At 39.4% G+C, this 22,454-nt stretch overlaps 1 protein-coding gene across 32 annotated transcripts in view; it reads right to left on the reverse strand.

Annotated features, from left to right (window-relative positions):
* ZBTB20 (zinc finger and BTB domain containing 20) overlaps positions 1-22,454 on the reverse strand; it is a 503,540-nt gene that overhangs the window by 141,446 nt on the left and 339,640 nt on the right. For all 32 annotated transcript variants that reach the window (XM_021548925.3, XM_085591313.1, XM_085591417.1 and 29 more), the window contains one exon: positions 1-56. The gene's annotated coding sequence lies outside the window, so the exon portion shown is untranslated. The remainder of the gene's footprint in view (positions 57-22,454) is intronic.

Consider the following 22,454-nt stretch of genomic DNA (forward strand, 5'->3'; position numbering starts at 1 on the left):
ACAAGAGATAAGGAAAGGCTCCTCCAGAGAAAGGCCACAAACTGATTGTTAGTGATCTGAGAAGAGAGAAAGAAAAAACGAAATCAAATTGTTAATAAACACACTAAATTATACCTATATAACAATATAAAACAGGGATCAAGGAGATTTACAGACGGTGGCAATTCCCACAGGAGAGGGGGAAAAAAAAAGTTTTAAATTCACAAACATACAGATCTTGGAAATTTTGAAACTAACTGACCCCAGAACTATGTAGCTGAGAAAACTGGTAATAGCTGAAGAGCTTTTCAGTCCTGGGATAATTCCAGGCCAGCAGAAACTAAATATCCTCTGGTGACTGTTCAACAGTCTCCGTGAAACAGGCTTGTGGCTCCTATGGACAAATGGTCTTATCACAAAAACACTGCCAGATTTGAACGGCATCCTTCTTAGCAGTCATGCCAGATGATACAGGACTCTGAAACAGAACTCGCTTTCTTGATCATGACCTTCACAGAAGAGGGGTTAGGCTTATTATTAGGGCTGAGAATGCTTACATTACAGCTGATAGCTGCACAGAAAGAATTGTGCTGTCTTAGTTCCTTCTGTCAACACAGTATCTTGGACTTGATTGATTTGTTATCCTGAGACCCCCTAATAAAAAAACGACTGCACGAAAGTGGAATGGCTAAAGGTTTGCAAACTTCTGGTAGACTACAGGTCTACTATGGAGTATCTAAGCTTTACTGCCAACATATTTATTTCCATATTTATTTCCAAAACATAATAACCTGGGATGAAGCAATAAACAAAATTAATCAAAGCCTGATGCTCTGAATTGTAACAAGAAGACACACTCCTGTTGGACACAGAAAACAAAGGCAGATGCTCCCCAAATGTTCAAATACTACAAATCAGTCCTGTCTCCCCTTCTCTTTGCCAAACTGAAAAAAAAAAATAAATTGGGTAGTCAGGCCAGACAGTGCTCTCCAGGAGATTGCTATCAGGGGACCAGGAGCACAGTGAAAAACAACCATGGGCTCCACGTGGTGTACTTCAGCACTTAAGACATGGCCCTCAACTTCTGCTTCCTATCTAGTTACAGGGTGAGATTAGCTCTGTCATTCCACAAAGCATTACAAAAACTCAGAGAAATATAAACCTGAGTTAAGAGAGTGAAGGGAAAGAGAGAAGCTGTCACAGGAGAGAGAGAGAGCTAGAGAGGGAAGGCAGGCAGAAAATCCGTTCAGAGTTGTAGCTACTATTTGTGGGAATTATCGTCCTCGTAGAGGAGAGTGTGAGAGAAAGCATTTGTACAAATCCACTGCTTGGCTTGCAAGGGAGGTGGAGGAAATACAGCAAAAAGTGCAGACAATCCTAAAAACTGCAGGGCAGGAAACAAGATGCTTACAGCATTTTTAGGACAGGCCACCCAGAGAGGCCCTTTTAACAGCAAATTTCTCTTTAAAGTAGCTGACTACTCCCACATGTAAGGAATATTTGCATGAGACAGAAGACAGGATGGATTCTGCACAGACTGAAAAGCTGAAATAAAATGAAAGGAAGGGCAAGATCAAGCTGGTGAAGAGAAGGTCACTATCTTGCTTTCAAGAATCCATTATTCTAATGAACTGTAACAGGGAAGTTCTCCTGGTGGAGAAAAATCTCCTTTCCTAAGCACGTACCCCTTATTTTTCTCTTACATTTTTCCTGAAGACCTACCCATGGAAGTCTGTGGACTCATCTGTAATAGATGATAGTAAAGCACTGTTAGAGGCTGGTAGTCGTGTAATATTAATAGTTGGGCAGATGGACAGTGAGCTACAAACCAGGAAAGAACCTGTGACAAGAGGTCTGAGCCAAAGAATGTGCCTTGGAGTCCGAGAGTTTAAAAAAAAAAAAAAAAAAAAGAAAAAGAAGGAAGAAAAGAAAAAGTGGGAGGCATCCAGTATAGAGGAAAAAAAAAACCAAAAAACAAACCAGAGAATGGAAAATTTTAGGCTGAGGTTAGAGTTTGGCTCTGTTATAAGCAACATAAAACAAAGTCTCTTAAGGGAAAGAATCAAGCAATTTTGACAACATGGATGCCAAAGAATTCTACAAATTATAGCCTGAGATTATGGAAGTGCTGAGTAATGACTTACACAAATATTACCAACAAATCTGCTCTAAGAAATTAACAAGATTGTCCTGCCTAATTAAAACTTTAGGGTAATTAAATTATAGACAGGCACAATGTACTAGAAGCTGCAAACTCGAATGCGGCAAAATCACCAGAACTGAAACATGGTACTTTTAAAAATTATTGCACCTGATCCGGAAACTTGGTTATCAGTTTTGTTCAAAAGAAAATATATGAAAACAAAACTTTCCCTGTAAAGTATTGGAAAAACAACATGTGTCTATGATTCATTCCAGGTTAGATAACTGCAGAACACGTATGCGGGAGAAAAATGGGCCAAATCCTGTTCTCACTGCCTTGTGCAATTATGCTGACTTAATTGAAACCATGAGCAGAACCCAAACCATTAAAATGCTGGGGTGAAACTTCTTATCATATGGCACTGTTGGCCACTAGAGACATTTAACCTAATTACATTAGATTAACACAGTAGATTTCTTCAAGACATATTATTATATAACAACGTAAGAAAATGAAGTTGAAGAAATCTGACCATTTTCCCCATGTCTCCATGTTATAAGCAGAATAGTTACCTGTCTCTAATTACGTCGCTTGCTTTCAACCCACTATGGCTCTGTTTGATGGAATGGACAAATGGAATCTACTGTTTTTTGGTTTTTTGTTTTTTTTTTTAGATTGAATTCCTAGAGTTAATTAATCATTATTACTTGGAAGATGTTTTGGCCATTGAACAGAACATCCAAGGGCTAATCTTAAACCTGTCCTTGCTTCACTGTTAGATTTTTCTCTTTTACTCTTTCTTTGCTACATTAATAAATTCCATTTAAATCACAAAGACTAAGAGACAAGCAAGGTCTATATGTTAAGGCTATTTAGGAATCTAGTCCCCCTGAGTTTAATAAGGTTCCTAAACACTGATGAATTTCTATTTATGGGAAGTTAAGATGGTGAAAACCCGTGGTATGAGTTACATTATATAAGCAGATAATAGATTTATGATGCTAACTACAATTTTCAAAAGTGACTGAGGCATTCATGTTGAAGTCCATTGAAAGTCAGCAAAATTTTGGCTGTAAACCATGATGAAATATATTACCTTTGTTAGCTTAAGCATTGCTTCCTTTCAACAGCACTAACATCTTAGGTGCCAAAGTAATTTCTGCAATTGGCATTCAGTTGCTTCTTACACTTTATTCACTAAGTGGCTTGAGTTAACCTGCTTCAAGTGCCTTCTTAGCAGTAAATTGGGACAGTGATTCTGCTCCATTTTTGCAAAGTGATTTAGGATCTCTCTGATGTAATGCAGCACAGCCAGGTGAGCAATGTTAGTCCTTTAGCCCCAGACTGGGAAGAAACAGGCTTGAAGGACGGACAACAAATTTAGATAATCCTAAAATGACTGTTTTGCCTCAAAGCATTTTCACTCTTTACTGATACGGAGGCAGTGAGGGGTACAGCATTATCGTGTGTAATAGTCTCAGTAAACTGTATCTAAGATCCACAGTTTTGCCTCTCCTCCCCTTCTGGGTGCTCTACACCTGCTCAGTATGAAAACTAAAATTTAATCTCAGTGGAAGAGAAAGAAAAAAATTTTACTAGAGAATTTCTCAATTCAAGGGGGGCCAAATGGAGCCAGTGCCATGCTGGGGGAAAGAGCAGACTGGGCTGAAATTCAGTGGAGCCCTTTAAATTATCTGAGGAGGCAAAGAGACTGCACTGCATCTCTGACACATCTGAGACAGATTACAGCAAAATTAAATTGAGGATTTTAGTGGATATAATTGTTGTTTTTATATATTAATGAATAACAGTAATACATGATTCTAAACTCAATACCGGGTTTGACATTTAATCTGAGCACTCATACCATCTATAAATGTTCATAAATGTCACAGGACCCCTACCCTTTGATTGAATTACAATCTAGTATGCAATTTAGGAAACATGGATTAATCTACATAGATTTATATTTCTGCAGGTTACACAGTTATTTGTTGATTTATACCCTTTTCCCCTAAGTGTCCTTTCCATCGAGAATCCAGGAACATACATGCAAATTTTTAATAAGAGAGCAGCTCAAAATCCAGTGACTAGCAGCAGATGGAAACTTGGTTCAGTGAAATCTATACTAATTATCATCTGCTTTTTGAAGTCACCTCTGATAATGGCCAGCAAAATCTTAGTCCCTGTGATACCTTCTATTACCTTCACATTACTTGCTATTACAGCCAGCAATCACCTCACATGTTTCTTGGCAATGCTGTGCAATTAAATTGCCTTTCAATCAGCTTGCTGAGGAATCCAGAGATGGAAACTGCTTTAATATTAGGAGTTAATTACAAGAATGCAGAGGAAGGCAGTCGAATGTTATGTTAGCATACCAGAAATTTGACTACACCTTAGCCACAAAATGTCACACGTGAGGTAAGGGGCCACATCAGGAAAAGCAATGTGGCAATATAGAGAGGAAAATGACCTTCAAGTTCTCCCTTGTTTTTTTTTCTCCCTGTGCTCATGCTACTTGAAGTGACCACCTTCTGTAGCAGTCAAAATGTCTGGAGTTTCAGTGACCTGTATTAACAGGCTTCACTGCACTTTGGTGTCTGCCTGGGGACTGATAGTGACACCAGCAGTGTGTCACAGCACAGACATGGTCCAAAGGCACATCCAAGAAAAAGCAGTTCAGCAGATCTTGATCCATGCACGGGCCCAATCCTGCTCCTTTTGAAATCAAACAAGTCTTTGCAAAGGGCTAACATGGCACATTCCTTTTCTTGCTCTGCTTCTTCACCTCTGGGTGCCCACCAGAAGAGGAAGCTCCACAGCCCAGCCTTTGTTCTCATGGACTCCTTCATTCACACAAGAGTGAGGACAAGGGCTGGCTACTCTGTTTAGGAAGACAGGAAATGAACATCACTCAGTCAAGCTAGTGCTTGGAAAGGTTTGAACTGAGGAGATGGTTTTACATCAGACAGGGAGGAGAAAGCTCATATGGGAGAGGACACTGCAAACACAGCTTGAGAGCCACTTATATGGCCATGTATAAACCCTTAGGTTGCAATACTGGAAAATCAAAATAAAATGGTCTTTAGTAAAGGACAAGAAGTTTTTCTATGCACAAGAAAGAATTAACAAGTCTGTATGCATTGCCACACATATATGTATTTTTGTTATGCATCATGAAAGAATTTGAAAAAAAAATCTACTCAACTACCACTGCATATGCTCTTTTTAATGAAATAAACAGCCAAACTCTGGTTCTGTGAAGAATGCAGTGATGATTTGACAACAATTTTGAATCAAAATTTATTTCCAAAGACATAGTTTGTTTAGAAGCTATAGTCTACCAAAGATAATAGAAAATGTTTCTTCTCCTGTTTCCTCTCTCAAATTTGAAGATATAATGCCTTGCTGTCGACCTTAACACATACTGTAAAGGAATTATGACACAGCTCAAGCTTACATTTTCTTTCACTAGTGTATTTAATGTCAGTAGTGTATTTAATATCATTGTTAAATTTGGGCTGTTAAGGGTAGTAAAAGGAGACTTTAAATTTTTCTTTTATAATTAAGAATGCCTATAATTTTAGCCTTAACTTTTCCACATTAACATATATGGACTGGGAAAAACAGACTTTAAATAAGCATTACAATTGCACACACACAAAAATGCTTTTATAAACCAGAAAACTCCATGGACCCACAACTAGGAAACACAAAAGAAAAATCTTGATGGAAAAGATTTTTCAGCACACTCTGCTTGCCAGGAAGGCTGAATAGTATGTTTTGATAAGACAAAAGAAATTAATCCAATCCAAATTTGGAGTTTCATGTATATGTAAGCTAATTCAAAAAGACATCAAGCTGACTCATTCCACAGGTAACTCAGCCCAAAATAAGTCCTAACAGCTGTTCTCAGTAAAACAATGAGGCAGATGAAATAAGAACAGTAATCTCTTGCATCTACAAACTGAACTCTAATTAACATATACATTGGAGGTCTCTTGCTCCCTAAGAAGAACTTCAGTCAAGGAAAGTCTCTATACAAAAACCTTGGAGGAAAACATCTTTAAAAGAAGAGCAGAAAAGTTCTCTGGAAGTAACAGCACATTACAGCTTCAGCAGCAGCTGCTTTAAGGGGCTCAGGGTAAGGGCAAAGCTAGCAAAAAGTGAGGAGGAAGAAAGGTTAAATATATTCTTGTTTTATAATGTAAATGTAGCATTTTGAGCATGAATCTTGACTTAAAAGATGGACTGGAACAGTACTTCTTTTATCTTTCTGTAACTCTAAGCACTGACTACATCTTTGAGGGATTTGTTACAATGAGTGAAACGAGGGCGTTTTGTTGGCAGCCTCCAGCTCAGCCCGCTGGCAGAAGGAGCTGCCCAGCACCACTTCCCAGAGGCACAGCACTGCCCTGCTCCTGCTCCTGCTGCCTACCACCACCCTGGACAAAGAGCTCACTGTTAGGGGACTAATTCTGGGAACAGAATACCTGGGAAGGGGCAGCCACTGCCAAAATAACTCCTAATGTCCCTTTCTGACTGCCCAAGGGGGCTGTGCTGCTAGCCAGCTTCACTGCTTTGGTGGCAGCTGCTGCCTGCTCCTGTCTGTAATCCTTCCCAGGCTCCTGATCCTCTTCTCCCTCATTGTGTGGCTGTGTGTGCTCCCATCAAGAGACTGTGAAGGAGCAAAGATGGCACTGGAAAAATAACGGTTGCATTAAGGCTGGGTTGTTCCCACCCAGCATGCAGCCTGTTCCCTGTTCACTCTTGCAAAAGAGAGAAAAGAGAAGTCAGCTGTTGACCAGATGAGTTCTCTTTATGGTCAAGAAGCAATCTGGGCATTTTCATTTTATAAAATATTTTGTGTTGGTTTCTCTTGGCACTTAGAATTCAGCTTTGAAACTTTAAACAGTTGAAAACAGAAAACACGTCTACTGAACTATACAAGGATATATACCTAGAAGTTCTGGCTGCCTTTCAGGATCAGACCTCCAAAATGATGTCTTGGCTCTGATTATACCTATAGGTGAATTTTCTGTTCTGAGGGAGTGTGCTTGAAGTGGCAGCTCACAAGTTGGACCTGTTGTGTTACACCATAGCCACATCAACTCATGATATCCTTATTGCAAGGTGGATAAGCAATGAAGCATCTTTGCTTCCCTGCTTGGAGGTCTGCAGTCCTAGTGCATGGTCCCTTTTCCCTGCACCTTCTCAAGTACCTGTCCTGAATTCTGCACTTCCAAAACCGGACTGCATGCATACAATTAAATAATACTAAATTATGTAGGCAGATGACATTTGATAACACCAAGTGTTAAACTGAGAAAGCAAGGTACTAGGAACTAAATGCATCTTTATTAATAATAGCAATTAGTGAAGTTGTTATTAATAAGGAGATAATTGCTATACAATCTAGTGATACATACAAATAAGCTACTAATGTGAGGGAGTGACCCTGAAAAATGAGTTTAAGTTACTGGTTGGGAGCTTTCTATTGCTAATTATTATTTGCTTTCTGGGTATTAATGTTCCTTTATCATGAACTGATAAATCCATTGGTGGTGTGATCACTTCTCTAAATGGTGTCTTTGGATCATACATGGTCCCAAGAGGAATGACACTTCACTGTACGTAATTTATTTTCACAGTGAGACGTGCTTACTTTCCATAATATTTCTTTCATTTAGACATCTGACCAACATTCAATTTGGGACATAAGTACTCTGATATATCATTTTCCCCTGATGGCACTGCAGAGCAGAACTAAAGGGCACTGGCTGAGTGTAGAAGTACTGCCATATCTGGAGAACAGGTTGGGCTAGAGTGCTAAATTGAATTGGGAACACTGAGCAGCAAGGAGACTGGAGGGCTGTGCAGGGATCTGGGGGTCTGCATCATCCGTGGCTGGTGGGGCACAAAGGGTATGAGCAGAGTCCTGGCAAGCCCTAGGCTGGAGCTACACTGGACTTGATAAATCCAGCTTGCTCTCTTTGGTGAGCGCTGCATGGTTTAAGACTTGACCATGAGGGTGTTTGTTAAATCAGGAGCAAAGTGGCAGCAAGATCATTATGGAAAAGTGTGAGCATGTCAGATCCATTGCCACAATCATTTAAAGAAGCTTGTCAGGATGTTTTCTTGACTGCCTCTCCGTAAAGAAATCACACCTGACTCTATGAAGACCTACAGGAATATCTTGACCTGACAAGATATATGGAATATCTAACCATCAATGAGAGCAGCAAATTCTTGAAAGATAAGAGAGCATACGGCTTGTGCTCAATTTTTAAAAATTTGTACAGCTTCGAACATGAGCTGTGTTCTTGGGAGAGTACACAGCACATGGAACAAGACTAAAAGCATTACAGAAAGATTTCACTTGCCTTTAAACCCCTGCAGACTGAAGTCACCAGGGTCATGCAGCTGTACATCTGTATGCAGTATTAAGCCCTCAGCATCTACAAAGACAGGTTAAGTATGTGTTTCTTCTGAGATTTCCAGGAGAATCAAGTGTTTTTTTCCTACAAAGCCATAATCAATACTTTGGAATTTATCTTTCATCTGTTTCTTCTCACTTTATGCCTATTAAAATAAATCAAAACTACCTTATAAAGCTCCACTAAAATGACTTCTGGGAACAATACTCTCCATTTCACATTTGGTATAAGAACAGTGTATTCTGTAGCACGCTGTTACTTCTGTGATGCTGAGTTTCAGGGCAACCAAACTTTTCATTGTTTTTTTTATATGGAGATGAGTGGCTGAAGTGTCAAGAATGCAGCCTCTTACCACAGAATCTGATCCTTCTTATCACCAAACATGATGTTGTTTTATAGGAACATGTTCCTAATTCTAGGTTTTACTGCCAATATATTCAAGCCACCTCCCCTCTTGAATCCTTGAATCAGTTTAACTTTTATATGCCTCCCTCCCTGACCCTCTCCACCAAAGAGATGCTGCAGGGAATTTGAGTTGTGCAACAGCAGAGCAGCTTAGATGGAATTTTTCAACAACTCTTCTATCTTAACTGGAGTATCCATTTGATAATATAGATAGAAGATGAGAGAGAGTAGTCAATTGAATCAAATTATTGCAAGATGTAATTGAAGGGAAAAGTCAGGCATAATATAAAAGAAGTCACACTGCAAGTACCTAGCACTTTCTCTAGTAGGACTTAATTTAGAAGTGACACTCTTGTTCCAGTCCTGAACTTCCTCTCCTGAACATTTTGGCCTATCTCAGCCTCGTAATTTCATTTGCTGACCCAGTCAACAAGTAGAAATAATACTTATAACAGAACTGTGGGGTATGTTTTGGAAAAGACTGAATTATTTATCAGATTTTCCAAGCTTCCTAGTTTTCCCTAAAAGAGTACAGCTTATCCATATCTATACAGCTCACCCAGAGAGCAACTAATGCTACTTAAAGTTTTGGAATTCAATATACATAATCTCGGGAGTTTTATTTGTAAAAAAAACCCAAACAAACCCCCAATGAGCTGAACATCACCTTTTGCTTTATAGGGGTAATTTTCCTTATTCCCAATTTATGGAATGAAAAAAGAAAAGAAGAAAAGCTAAACTGATCTTGAAGCTGATCAATACTAAGGCAGAACTATGAAATGAATTTACATTTTTTAATGGAACCTGTATCACATCAAATGAGAAGAAAAATCCTCACAGAAACCTGAAAAGCCACCTGCATGCTCCTTTCTGTGAAGAAAATCCTTTTGATTGCTGAAGCCCAAACAGCAGACACCAAGATTTTACAGTTTCTTACTGGTGAGACATAGTTTGTGCTACTTATCAGCTCTCCTGCAAAGCTAAGCATCCACTTCACAAAGATGAGACCAAAACCAAACAACTCCAAGAACTTATCCAAACTCAGTTTACACAGTTCACTGCATCCATTTGGTCCAGAAATGCAAAGCCCTCTTTAAGAGTTGGATTTAATATAATAATGATACCATTTTACCAGTTATCTAAAAATGCAACAGCTTACCATGACCAAATAGAGGTTTATAGGTGAGCCAGTTTAAGAAGAAATACAAAGAAATGGCTTTGTAGTATAAGAACATGTCACCTTATATAGATGAACCCTATCTCATAAATGACTGCAGAGCTATACTCAGGGTTAGTTTGGGAGATGGGTTGGTGGGGGAGGAAAGATCCCGATCCAATGGATACTGCATAGCATGAGAGCCATGCTACCTTCATTTTGCAACCCATTATTTTCATATGAATATGAATCAGAGAGATAAACTATATCAATTTCTTCATAGCTGACTTGTTACAGGATATTGTTTGAGTCTTCACTAATGACTCTTTGAGGTTGGATATTACTATGATTAGGAGTTGGGAGGATAGAGGTCTGAGACCTTCCAAAGGAAACATTTTGTTCAGAACTGTTACAAAAAAATAAAGTCAGCATTACAGTGACTTTAATGACCTAACCAGAACAATGGTCTGTTCATGTAGACAGCGCTTTTGCCTCTTTTAAATGAGGGAGATAAAGTTTGTGTAACATGGGAAGCTGAGATGCACAGCAATTCAGTCTGGGGGATCAGAAATCTGTCAGCTTGAGAAATACGAGCATCTGGAAATGCCGTGGACAAGGAAGGAAGATGAAATTGTTTGCAGTTGAAAAACAAACAAACAAACAAACAATCTCTTAAAATTATTAATTAGTGAATCTGAGAAGCTTCAATACCCTTGAAAGGATACTGAGATAGATTTTGGGGTTTATGCTAAAGCAGGCTATTTGGGTTTATTTTTGGTTTATGCTATTCTGCACTGACAATTACCTCAGAAAGTCTGGTGGCTGTGCCCATCACCGAGGTTGGCATAAAATGTTCTACTGGCTTTACTGAGTGTGAAATAAAGAGGTAGTGCTACACCATGTTCATTTTTAGCAAAGGCAGATAAAAAGCATTTCTTGAAGACAAACACAGGTTTTGTGGGATCTGATTCCCCTCCAGGCTCCTATCTGCTTTAGCCACAAAATTTTAGGTTTCCTTATTGTGAAAAATGGATATTAAAATAACTCGCTTAGAAAGTAAGCTGTGAGAGAATGCATTTTAAAATAAAGCATCCTTTTCTTTCATTATCAGCTTTATCATTTATCAGCTCCAGTTTTAATCACCAGCATCTAGCTGGCAGGACCAGAACTACCAGTGTCTGTCCAGACCCCTTTAAAATCTCCAATAGTGCAAGGTATCTGGCAGAGGTATCACCAGACTGTGGTGGCCTTCACTGTAGGATTTTGAGTAAACCATGTATTTGAGAAAAATTAGAGAGTTTTGCTATTCAATGCAAAAAATACTGAGAAATGTCTCATGTATTCAGAGTTTTTTTAATGCAAACCTATCAACAGACCAACTTAAGAGTTAAGACCATGTCTTTATCCTAAAAGAGCCTTAAAGAAAAGTTAAGGACTATACCACAGAGAAAACTCATTTACTAAGAGAGTTACACTGTGTTCCCTCAAAATATGTTTTCCTGGGGACAGGAAGACATAACCAGAGAAATGACCACTGTTTCCTAGCTTCAAAGAAGGGAAAACCATGTGAGCAAACAACATCTCCCATGTACACCACACAAACATGATCACTGGAAAGGGCTTAATGGAATCAGTTGGTCAAAATGATGAAGCTGAAAAACCTTTTACAGATTGTGTCCATGACGAAAACTTTAGCATAATGTATATAGTGTAGAGTCATTTTTGTCGTGGCAAAAAGGAAAAAGGAAGGAATATAATTAATTTAGACACTAAGTGTAAGGTTCTGCTGAAAATCTCCATGGGATAAATTTCAGAAATACAGCCTTGACCAGCCAAATGGAGCCAGGCAAGTCCCAGTTCTTGTTAGAAGTTATCGAAAGTGCTATTGAGTTTTTAAAGTCTGTCATCTCTGGTAGATGATAAGAAAAGGGTTGGGCTGTTTTCTTCAGATCTACAAGCATCTGGCTACAGTCTTGCTGGGGCATATACATGATTGGAATCGAAAATGAGCTCTTTTAAAAGTGCTTCTTAAAGGGACCCTATTCATACACAGTACTTTCTCCCCAAATCTTTTATGGGAAAAAAGCTCATTACGGTCACACAGACAAATGCTGTATAATCTTTCACCCTGTCCACTAGCAACGTGTTCAATCCAATTTACAGCACTTCCCGCTATTCTACTTCTGGACTCCCCACACAGCTCTCCTAAATGCATACCCATCCTGACCCACTGCTCCCCACCTGCTGCTCTTTCAATTTCAGGCTTCCCTGGAGCACTGACTGCCATTCATGTCTAATAGCAAGGTGGAGCAATTTGATTATACAAGTCTGAAAAGTGAAATTTCTGAGCTTTTTTTAGACACAGAAACACCATAATTAAGACACATATTACTGTATGTTGGAATGCTCTGGATAGGGATGACAATGGCCTTCACTTCAGGAAATGTCATTTTGTACCCATGACAAAATATATTCATTTGAAAAACAAAACTTTTTAATTGAAGTTCCTTTAAACTGTTTCTCAGCTTGCTGACAGATCTCTCCCTTCTCTTTGCATCCATGTCAGCGCTGAGGGAACTAAGGGCTGGCAATTAGTGGAGAGAAATTTTCAAGGATTCATTTACCTGGCAAATTAATACCCTTATCTGCCTTTGGAAAATCCACCTGTAGATTGCAATTTTTTTCCCCAATAAAACCTATTTTTTTATCTGTGTTGGGCAGCGCTGCTCACTAAGTACACACAATGTGCTTCAAGTACTTGATATTTGGAGCAGGGGTGCATAGGTGTCATCAAGCAGTGCAATTGACCACAAGACACAACTAACGTACAGCACTGTTTTGCATCCTGACAGAATTAATGTTAGACCTTGAACCCTCAAACCATGGACTCAAACTCATGCTTAAATTCAAATGTGTGAATGAAATGGGATTCAAGGATATAATTAAAATTCAACCTTTACTTCAGGATCCATTTAACAGAAATGGACTTATGCATGTGTTTAAAAGGTTTGCCTTGTAAAGACATTTATTGGGATGAAGTAAGAACTGGGAAGAAGAGATGAAGACATCATTATGAGTTAGGTACACACAGGATTAGAGAAGAAAAAAAATGCTACTATGAAATTACAGAAGATGGTGACTTCTTTTAGAAGGCAGAAAACATTTTTTATGCAATTCTAAATTTAGTGGTACTCTATAGCTTCCTGGTTAGGGACACAGTTAAGATTTTCTCTCAGTTTTTTCTTATGCTAGTCCATCACCACTTGGAGAAGGTCAAGCCAACTCCTGGGCTGATTCCTTTACCTGCACAAGGCGGGTGAGAAGCATGTGCAAAAAGTCATCTCTCACAGCACTTACCACTTACAGGGTGAGAGTGAGATGCTGTTAGTTCCTTACCTGAAAGTGTACCAACACCTGATTTCTCAAGCCTGTCTGCTTGAATGTTTGGCCAAAGCAAACACACAAAGGGTGGGACTGGATCTGGAGCAAACTCATTTGGAAAAGTAAGCGAATACTCCTGGACTTTTTGCCTGCGCATGCATTAATGTCCACACAGTTGTTCTTTTATTAAGCATAAGAGGCCTTTCTGGTTGACAACAATTGTGAGCCAGAGCATCAGCCTCATCCCAAGGAAATATGCACATCTGCCAGCTTCTCTCATCTGTCAATATGCCCGTGCACAGGATAGGAGCAGGGGTGACTCAGAAGGACTGAGCGGGACTGACAATAGGGCTTGCATCAAAGGTAGTATTTCCCTGTCTCTCTGAAATGCAGACATTTTACAAGCCTTTCTCCCTGAAGGAATTAGGATTAGACTTCAAAGCAGCAGAACAAAACAGAGTCATACAGGCACACAATTATTGGACTAAGTCCATGGACAATGATACCAGGGGGTTTAACGTTCATGAGATCTTTTCAGGCTGTTGCAGTGTCCTTTCTGTTCTGAGGGCTCTCCTGCCAGAGAAAGCCTCCAAGCCCTCTGGTAGCCACTGCATTGGCTGCCGTGACAGCGCCGTGTGTCCCCAGCCTCACCGGTGCTATCGTATTCCCACTAGAAAGATTCAGTCTGCATCTTTCATGTTTCTTAATAAAGGAAAGGATTACAAGGTACTAAGAGTATCAGACTTAACCCCACCAGGTCTTCTTTCACCCCAATTCTCTTCTTCCAAGCTGCTCATTACATCAACTCTAAATTAATTTATCTTAGGTAAACAGCACAGAAATATTATAAACAGAAGCAACTCCTCTTCAACTTGCAATACTTTCTTTTTCTTTTACATTCTTTACAAATAGAAGTGGGAAAAAATAATATATGTATGTAACAACAAATGTTCTCTCACTATTTTTCCTTTTTTTGGTTTTTAAACTGTTTTTATCTTATATAAACAGTGGTGATGGAACTATAAACACCATTATTTCACCTCCATGTTAATACTCTTATTATCTTGCATAAACAGAAGTGAACGAGTATGTACATGACACCAATCAATCCTTAAGAAAAAAAAAGGAGAGAGAAGTTTTTATCTTTTATAAACAGCAGAGGAAGAACTTAATGAATTCAAAATGTAGTTTTCCTGTTTATATTATTATGATCCGAAAGTAGAAACCAAATGATGTATATTCAACATCGTGCAAGCAGCCAGTTATGAAATACTTTCTGCTGACTTCAAGAGTAAACGCAGCACCAGTGAAATCTGCAGGTCCAAGGGGTTTGAAAATTTGTGGTCTGGCTTGAATGACAGAGCAGGGAATGTGCTGTCTTCTCCTATGATACTTTTCTAAAGTTCTTCAGCCCCTTCACTGAAGGGCCACCCACAATAAAATGAGATAGCTCAGTCTCCACGATGAACCCTTAGTACTTGGTCTTTCAGGTAAGTTTGCCAGATATAGGGAGGTAATTATCACAGATGGGTTTGTGTAATGTGGACACCTGCCACTAGAAACTGGGCTCAAACCCCTAAGTCATTTCACAGAGGCCACCCAACAGCTGCTCAACAGCAATGACTTTGGGGCATGATTGACCTAGGTCAGATTTAAACATGTAACTTCAAGCTGATAGGCTCCATATGTCAGTACTAATCCCCATAACCACCCACGCCTTCTGCTTTCTTATTTTTGTGTGTGCTTTTTTCTGGCTGGTCTTCTAAAGCCCATCTCTGAGCCTGAAAGATTCTTGCCTCTATCTCATATATCTGCCTTAACCAGGATGAAGTATAGTTGCAAATTTTTCCCCTTTACCACAATTTTCTCTAGTGGATCCTCCTTTCCTTTGCTTTAGTCATGCAGAGTCTACCTCTTTCTCATCCTAAATTGTCAGCAATGGCAGCTGGGTTTCCCAAAGAGGAGGAGTAGAGTAGATTTTTTTTTTCCTAGGACCTGTCTGTTTTCAAAAAAGGGGTGGCTCTTCTCTGCTGTTGTCCTTTGTAAAAGCAACATGTATTTTGTTTCAGCCAATCTGGCCATAAACACAAGCTGGGGTCTCCTACATAGCTAGGTGCAACTGGAAGACCAGGTACTCAGTCTTGCATTTCTTTCAAAATCATTTGCTCTGCGGTTCCAAGACTGAACACAACTTTAACTTTTATCCTGCTTTCCCATCCCGAGTAAAGCTGAGATCTGTGCACATGAAGACAAGATCACTTGAAAAATTAGGACCCAATTCTGTTGTACAGATTTTAACAGGATGCATGGTCTGAACCACCTGCTAAAAAGTCTCTTCTATGGGTTACTGTATGTACTAAGAAGATCACAAGGAAAAACTTCTGTAAGAAAATACAGAAAATTCAGGATATTTGGGCCAACCAGGGAATGCAGATTCCCCTTGTTCTAGGAACTGGAAGAAAGAATTTTGATTGGTGGCAATCTACTTTGCTGCACCTCAGACTATAAAAAAAAATATTCCTTAAAATTATAATTGCTCAGATAATTATGATGCACTGATCAGGAATATAGAAACAGTGTTGTCCCATCTGGTTTCCCTCCTTTCTTTTTGTTTATTTTCTTACAAATATTTCTATATTTGTACATACTCTGAGACTGACGTAGTGACCCTTCTGCTTGCTATTAGAGAAGACCTGTGAGATTAACAGTTCCGTCAGCAGGATCCATGTCTAAATTTTCCCTCCTCACAGGCATGTTAAGTCTGCATTTTGCAGTCTCTGTCTAAAAAGACTTTTTCAAGCACCAAATTAAACACACAGAGAGAAGTAAGGCCTTTCAGAGGAGGGTAGCCAGAAATAGAAGAAAAAAACCCATATTTCACCATTTGTTTTGAAAACACCAAAAATGATTAAAACATATTATAAATGAAACCAAACTAAGAAAAAAACATATCTTACCATATGAACAAATTCCCTGCCAAGTTCCATTTTTAAATCAAAGCCATTTTAGGCTCATATGTCGAAGAAGAGAGTCTTAAACTAACAAACTTATGTAATGGATTTTAAAAATCTGCACAGACGTGCTTAACTGAAATTGCCAAATCTGTTCGGACTACATGAGGAGAGAGGAGGAGGAAAGAATGAGAAGGACGTAAAAAGGTTTGGGATTCATCTGTGCAACTGCCCCCAAGTTGAGACTTCCTTTGAAGCTGGTTCCAGCTTTCAAGGAGCCAAGAATGATGACTCACTCCAATTTAGTTTCTTCCCCTGCCCCCTTTCAGTAGATCTCAACATTTGGGACAAATACAAATGGACTTCCTCCATAATAAAAATTATGAACTTACATGTAGATAGCAAAGGGAGAGAAAGAGAAAAGGTGAGTGAGTGAGAAGTAAAATGCAAATCCACAAAGATGCTCAAATAAGAAGTAACAAAGGTTAGGGAGCTTTTGGGGTTGGCAGAAAAATGTAGACTGCAAACCAGGACAGAGATGAATTGAGACTAGCAAGCGAGTAGCATGAAAAGAAAAATGTGAATGACAATTAAATACTTGTATATCTAATCCATCTTTTGGATAGGTCTTTTCACCTAAGAAATACCAGGTTTTGTTTTAATGAAGAGGCTATCATTGCATTCTTCTAGGCAAGTATAAGAAAATATAAATGGTAAGAGAAAGCATTACTCAGCTTCTTGTGTAGCAACTGGAAAGGTAAAACTAGCCTGATACTGCAACCCCATGCAACAACAGTTACACAACTTCTGTGACCTTCCCTCTGTGAAGAATTGAGATGTGAGACCTGCCTTGTACCTGTTCCTTTGAAATTCTCCAAAGGCCAAGTGAACATCCTCTGATCTACTCAGAGGTGCACCTGCTTCCCTCTTCATGCCAAATTTTGGGTGGCCAGGAAGGCCTGCTTACCCTCTCTTGGACTGCCCAAGCGACCTTCCAAGTCTTCCTAAGAGTCGTTTGCATTCCTTCATCTGACATCTGCCAAGGTCAGCTACTAGCAGACTTCTTTCTTTCCCCTTCAACAGTCTCCCCAACTAAATTTTGTTCCTTTAGGATTTCAGCGTTAGCAGTAACAACAAAATTACATCTGCATCGATGACTGCACAGCCTTGCTTCCCTGGCACGTTTATGCAATTGCTTTCCAGTGTTCAGACAAGATTGTGTCTGGATCCAGGCTTAAAAACCCCTTCAAAGCTCACAGCTTGTGAGGGGGTTCAGGGGCACTGTCCTGATTTAAGCCTCTCTCTGTACTAATCTGACAAGAATGCTGTGAAGACCAAAGGGTAAAGAGTTATAATTGCTTAGTATCATAATCATAGGAGAGCAAAGGGAGTGCTGCTGCTTTTTAAAAATTAAAAATGTGTTCAAGTTCAAGAACGCTCCTATGTTAAATTTACACAGAAAAATAATCTCAGCTCATAAGGATGAACAATGACTTAACAGGAAAAATAAATCATAGCCAGAAGGCAAGTTCCAGGATTGTACAGTCACTAGAAGATATAAAATATATGAAACGTTACAATAGGGCCACAATAAAATATCCATATTTGGTGGTCTAAATCACTATCTCTATTAACTCCTGTACAACCCAGACATGTGCAGATGTTTCTTCCAGTCACACTTCTACAACACCAAGGCCTAAGAAACACACTATCAGTGGTGCAGTCTCTAATCCACCACCTTCTGTGAAGAGCATGGGTGTGACCTAGGGAGAATTCACCTGACTGGGACAAAGGAGTTCAGAAATCATCTCAGGAATGCTCATTACAATGGGATTTGAAGACTGTTTATACAGGTACATGCAGCAATCTTCCTCAGATTTCTGGTTTGGATTGATGTCCCGTCATGTGAGGCACTGAAGATCTGGGTTCCAGGGAGCCTGTCTCTCCCAACGGCACAGAACCAATGCCACTTGCTGCCAAGTGCATGCAAAGGATGCAATGTTTTCAGTCTCATTTCCCCAAAAGAAAAGGCTGGATCAAGAGTTTCTCGGAAGGTTCCAACAGTAAGTGGCCATCAAATCAGACTGAGGAAGGTCTAATCTGAATTTCAGTATTGCTTTGTGCCCATAGCTTTAACCTAGGAATTACCAACTGACATTAAGGTTGGACTTGATGATCTTGGAGGCCTTTTACCACCTTAATGATCCTGTGATATGCCTTCATCATCATCCCCAAAGGGAGGAGTTGCACCAGGTGAGTCTGGCCACTGATCCTGACCAAACCTTTAAAACAGACTGGGAATCCCTAGGGCAAGTAGCAGTGAAACAAATACCCATGCTAAATCAACCCATCCTCACGGTCTTCCACAGCAGGAAACACATGCTTTGGTAAATCATTATTTACTTCCCTAACCTATAAACACTGTGCTTCAGATTAATCACCTTGAGATTTGTTCAATACCAAAAGAAGATGCACATTTGGGATATACTACACAATAAAATACCAGCGAGACAAGAGACTGAAATACACCTTCATGTACACTTCCAGTTGTATAGCTGTATGAAATCTTCTATGTTGTGTAAGTAAAGGATGACTTTTGTTTAAAAGGTCTTAGATGACTGATTTTAGAAGGTCCTAATACTTTTGGCTCTTACCAGCTTCCAAGAAAGTTGTGAGTGCTCAGCACCCTATCATAATGATATGAAAGGCATCATGCATATTTGGATCTTCCAAAATTTAGTTAAAAAAAAAAAAAAAAAAAAAAAAGACGCTTCAGTAAACCAAAAGTAAAGCACCCTTACCTTTTCTGCATGGGTAGAAGTGTCTTTCTAGGTAGAAGACCAAGGCTGTGTTAGGAAAATGAGTAATTTCTAGCTGGGGTAATGTTAAAAAAAAAAAATCATCAAGGGAGTGATATCTTTTCCTTTCTCATATTGGTATTTGCTGCCAGATATGGGAAAACTGTGACTCAAATCTGTAAATGCTTCTGAAAAAATGATGGCTTGCAATAGAATGTGCAAGCCCGTACTTAAAACCTCCTCCTTAAAAAGAAGTAGGAAAGGAAGGATGATCTAGGGGCTAGTGAGGCTTTACAGAATTATCACAAAATTCCAGCAGCACTGTGGTCAATGGCTACTCCAGAGCAGTTAGCCTACCACAGCTACCTGGCACCACTGGCCTGATAGGTCAGTGATGAACAACAGCAGAAAGAAAAGATCTTTGAAGCCCTCCATCCTGCCAACAACCTGTCAAACCCCAAACTCCCCACATTCCTGCACCCTAGAGAAAACCAAGATTATGTAAGACTGGTTTAGAACAAAATGCTAAGAAACAAGAACTTGGGCAATTTTCTCTGAAATCAGGGTGACCCATAGTGAATGCCAGGGCAAGTAAGTTTGTGTGAACACTTCTGGCCAGTTGGAGGAGAACTTGGTTTTCCACAGGGTTGAAAAAGCATGAAAAAGAATAGCAGGACAGAATTAAAATGCACCACCACACTACGGTGACTCTGTGTTCTTTTAATGGGCCCATTCCTTCAACAGATGTTTGAGCAGTGGGCTGCAGCCTGCTACACATGAACCCAACAGAAAATGGACATGTGCATTGTTCAGTTTTTGGAAAGTACTCTGTGGCCTTTTAGAGTTACGGTACAAATGCAAGCCATACCTGATCCCAGCTCCCAGGAATGATTAAGAGCCACTGCCAGCATCTATTCCACTTCTGATTTACAGCTCTTGTCCATATAAATACAACTGTCCTTTTCTGTCATGGGGAAGGGTGAACTGCCTTACAAAAAAAATGCAAACCAGCCTGATCTTTTACCCAGAACACTGCTGAGTAACTAATCCTTTAAACATGCCAGTTTGGGAGGGAACAATAAAGGAAAGAGGCATTTTCTTATGGGAAATCTTGCATATTTGGACTCTGAATCTTCTTCAAACTTTAAAAATGCTGATGGAATTCCTGAGCTTGTTATTACTAAATACATGTCATGAACTTTTGAAAAGACTTTGTTTAGACATACAATGAATTTTGCTAAACCTATGATACTAAGCGACAAAAATACCCTGTTAAACACAGTTCTTAAATAACTTAGAGTCAATTTTTGAAAATATAAATATTCAAAGAATTTCCTACCATTTTGGATACTTAGCTAAACTGATCTTCCTGAATTTAAGCCATAAGTACTCAAAGGTGACACAGACAGAAAACAGATGAAGAGTCTAGAGCTATCCTCAGAAAAGCTGGTCCCATCAGTCAGCTTTGCCTTGGATTTCAAGAAGCATCATTAAATTTGGAATTTCATTCTCTGCTTTGATACCCACTCCATTGTATGATTTAGTTGTTTTCTGTCTCAGTTTTTTCTTGGCACTAGGGAATAAATTCAGTTGTAAAATAAACTGTTGTTTTAAAATGACAATATGTGACTGTGACAAGAAAAAGACCTGGATTCCTACAACACAGTTCAAAGAGGGTAGAAGACCCAAGTGCCATTAGGCCTAAGACAGTCACTATCTTAGATGCTGAGAGCCTCAGCATAAAGGTTGTTCTTTGAATGAGCTTACTTACAACTTCTGTTCACATTTCTGAGAACCAGGAATCCTTGAAAAAGGAAAAACAGAGAAAAGAAGGGCTATGAAGGGAGCTTACAGAAATTTTGTTTCCTGTAGCTCTCCTGCTGATCACTGAAGTTTAAATGTTTTCAGCCAAACCTTTAAAAATACTTATACATTGTGGATGTACTCAGGGCCTTTTGTCCTTTTTATATCTGATACCAAGACAGATATACTGCAATAGGTACTGAACACCAGATCAGCATTCTTGCTGAGCAGATGGAGCACAGATGGAGGATGCACCTGACCTCAATGCTAGAGCAAAAAGAATTGGTATGACTTAGAATCAGTCCTAGGCATTGAGATGTCAAATGTTGCTGCCATCCAGCTCTCTATCCACCACTGCTACAATGCTGCCTGAAATGCTCACGAAGCAAATTTTTAAGTGGTATGGCTCAAAATTCAAGGTAATAAAACAAATCATAAGTGGTTATGTTTTTCTTGAAAATGTTTGGTAATAAACTGTACAGTTCAGGGCTTGTTGCTTCAAAAGAATGTCAGATGTTTGTAGAGTTGGGATAGAGCTTGGGCAGCTTGGGCAGGTAGGTTTGCTTATCCCACCAGTGCAAGCTGTCTGCACTCAGGAGTTAAAATATACTCGGCTTTTCTGTCCACCTGAAGTGAATCTCTCCCCTTTTGACCCTAGTGCCACAGCAGAAACTGTACAGCCAGAGAAATCTGGGCTTTCTTTTCCCTCTCCCCTCCCTCCCTCCCTCCCCTGCATATGGCCCAAGACTCTGGGCTCATTCTATTCATCTTTTTAGGTACTTGCACAGCCCAAACTTCTCAATTTTGGCAACAAATATTTTTTAAAGTACCCTTTATAATTAAAGAGATGTACATACAGGTGGGAAATGGTGGCACAGAAATACTAAGCCTGAGGTTTGCAATGATATTTTGATTCCTGTTTCTTAAGAATTCAAACCAACTTTATCATCCACTTCATCTGCTAAGAAGAGTAGAAGCTCAATTACCTGAATATCATGCAAAAACACTAGTAAGTATCTGGCCAGTAAAAGGCTCAGATTATGTAGGCATTTTTCATTGCAATAAACAGGCTATAAAGGAAACAACCCAACTTGAGATAAATGGAAATTATTCTGTATCCTAAACCAAAACAAAAATGACTGAACTTGAAGCTTTAAGTGGTGCTTGGACTCCAATCTGCATATTCTGCAGTGCAAGCACAGGCCTCAGTGTCATTTCCACTATCACTTTCTTGTTTTCCTCTCTCTGCACCACATACCAGATGACGGAACATATCATGAAACTGAGTATCATCTGGGTGCATACAACTAGGACGACTTGAGATTTTTCCAATAGAACATATGGCCATTGGAAGATGCCGATTTATCAAAAGTGAAGCACTGAAAATACAACAATTTC

Source organism: Lonchura striata, chromosome 1, assembly GCF_050655825.1.
Source record: "Lonchura striata isolate lonStrDom1 chromosome 1, ASM5065582v1, whole genome shotgun sequence".
NCBI lineage: Eukaryota > Metazoa > Chordata > Aves > Passeriformes > Estrildidae > Lonchura > Lonchura striata.